Genomic DNA, 2,770 nt, shown 5'->3' on the forward strand with positions numbered 1-2,770 from the left:
ATACCTACGTCATGCGAATTTGCGTGTTGAGATCACAGGTCCAAAGACTGTGTAAATTACTCATTTTTTATTTTGTAATCACAATTACAACTGGACACATCTGGATCCCCATTCAGCCCTGTGAGGCGAGTGACTGAGGCATTGGTCTAACTGGTCAATGTTACAATGGATTGATTCCACGGGCCGTGTTTTGCTCACTCCCAACACTATACATTCTTACAACAAATAAAAACAAACCGGCCGTGGACAACAGGGCAGCAAAATCATTTGCAGTCAAAGGTGCAAACTCTGATTTCGCCTTTGTGAATGACTAAATGTCAGAAGTGGGATTCGAACCCACGTCTCCAGAAGCGACTGCGACCTGAACGCAGCGCCTTAGACCGCTCGGCCATCCTGACTGCCTGATTGCTAATTTACTGAACCTACTTTTCCCACTGAGGCCCAATGACAGTTTCACGCTCTGGTTCTCGGTCAATCCGAACAGAAGGACACAAGCTCCCCGGACAAATACGAAAAGAAATTATTATGAATCATGGGCCGTCACAAGTTTCATTCTTTCGGTTTTTTGTTCCTCTTAAAATCCAAACTTTAGGAATAAATTCACACACAAAGTCAGGGGGAATTTTTTAGAATAACATCCATTGCATCTTCCCCTTTGGGCGGAGAAACTGATCTTACCTTTAATTTGTCTTTCTCCGATTTGCTGATAAACGCTTAACTCGCGGCCTGTTCCCATTAATGGTCACAAGCAGTAACAGACAGACAGAGCGGGTCTGACCGCCTCGAGATGTGGAAAAGGCGTCAGTTCAGGAGAATTGTATCAAATGTTCACCTGGCACCGAGAGTGAAAAAACCAGAGGAAAAGGCAAAATGGAACAAAGAAATATAATGAACACGATGTATTTTTTTCCCACCCTTGATGTCTCTCGATTCCATCCCCAATCCTTTGTGATTTGAGAAGAGGAAACTAAATAACCGAAAACTGCCCAAACCTGTGACCTTTAGATCTTCAGTCTAAGGCGGGGAGATCAGCCGAATTCCCGAGTACCAGAGTCTTCACTGGGGATAGGGAGAGCAAGGCGGGGAGTTCAGCCGACTCCCCGAGTACCAGTATCTCGTGCGGACCAGATCAAATGTCGCTACAGACTTTCCAATGGGTGAATTGGGTGAGTAACTGAGAATGATTGAGAGTGGGGAGGGTGGGGGCGGCGGGTCGGGGGTGAAAATGGCGAAGGAAAGGGTAAGGAGAGAGTTAAAGTGATGGATACGAGAAAGAGATGGGGAATTGAAAGGGGTGCCTTAGTTATTTGGACTCGGAGTCCAGTAGTTTATAGAAATAAACATGTGTCTACATTAAGTGCAGGTCTCTCCTCTTTCTCTGGTCACAGGTAGAAACCTGATGGTGAGCAGACTTAAAGTTGAATCCTAACGCAGAGAATCAATCAACACCAAATGCTCGGGACCCCATTATTCTCAGATTAGTGTCGAATTAAAACCCAGAGCTCTCAATCAAAGCATTGTGGGATTGAGTAATTTTTCTTGTAAAAAAATCAAACTGAAGGGGGAACTGAGTGGTCTCAACATTTGTGACCCTGAGCGATACAAAGTAAAAGCAAAATGCTGAAACTCAGAGACAGAAGCGAATGGTTGCCGTTCGTGGGAAGTCATTTCCATAAGACCATAAGACCATAAGAGATAGGATCAGGAGTAGGCGATTCCGGCCCTCGAGCCTGCTCCGCCATTTAATGAGACAATGGCTGATCTGATTTTTAACTCAACTCCACTTTCCCGCCCTTTCCCCATATCCTTTTGTTGACCGGAGGTCACCAGTTACGGTTACTGGCTTAGTACAAAAAGGAGACGTGTCAATTCTCTCTTAATTCTCAATTCGCTTTATTAATGTTGTTACATCATGTACATATAAGCTATACGTCTGGTTAGATATTAGGCATCCAGTTTACAGCAGGTTATACAGTTTTATACCCAAACTAGTATTTAAACGCACACACACTAGGTTTCTTTGACACTCCCTGAGTGGTCACAGAATAGAAAGGATATTACATTACCCAGAAAGGAGAGCTGAAGCTGGCCAGGCGTTCCGTTCTCTCTCTTGACCACGTCTCCACGTCCCTGACGTAGGGTCTCCCACTTTCGCGATGTTTCGTCTCCGGAGTCTCGCACACTCTGGCACCAAGCCTGCAATTCTTCAGTATTATTCGCAAGTCTTATCTCTTCGAGTGGTATTGTCTTTCTCCTGTTGGCTGAGATTTACTCAAGTGATCGGTGTCATCCCTTGATTGGCTCTGTTCCAGGGGGTTAGGTAGCATCACCTCATTACTCCTTTTCTAAATAAGGACTGGTGTCTCATCACAGACATTTTATCTCTGAGAAGCGTGGCTAATTCAAACCGGTTTCGGCCAGCTCAGACCAGTGACTGAACTCCAGCTCACTTCAGTTCAAAAGTTACTTTTGCCTGAGTGTTAGCAATTCGGAAGAAACTCAGTAGTTTCCTGCAGCCCCTGGCCAACTTCTCCCCTCTTTTGATCCAAAAATGCTTATCTTAGGATCATTATGCTCCCTTTCTGTGTACCACTCCTGACGTTGCCATTGTCCCCCAATGGGCATGTTACATCCGCGATATCACATGTTTATAGAAAAAATATAAAGAAGAATTGTAGAAAATATACTTCACACACTGTCCTTATGTTGATAATCGCTTCTTCTGTTTCATTATAGCACTAACACTCAATTGTTGGAAAATTTAATTTTA

General features: G+C 44.2%; 1 non-coding gene across 1 annotated transcript; it reads right to left on the minus strand.

The window, feature by feature from the left end:
* Positions 1–315: 315 nt before the first annotated feature.
* On the minus strand, positions 316–398 carry trnal-cag (transfer RNA leucine (anticodon CAG)). The gene has a single exon. It is a non-coding gene; the product is annotated as a tRNA-Leu (tRNA).
* Positions 399–2,770: the final 2,372 nt, after the last annotated feature.

This window comes from Heptranchias perlo, unplaced genomic scaffold, assembly GCF_035084215.1.
Source record: "Heptranchias perlo isolate sHepPer1 unplaced genomic scaffold, sHepPer1.hap1 HAP1_SCAFFOLD_44, whole genome shotgun sequence".
In the NCBI taxonomy this organism is placed as follows: domain Eukaryota; kingdom Metazoa; phylum Chordata; class Chondrichthyes; order Hexanchiformes; family Hexanchidae; genus Heptranchias; species Heptranchias perlo.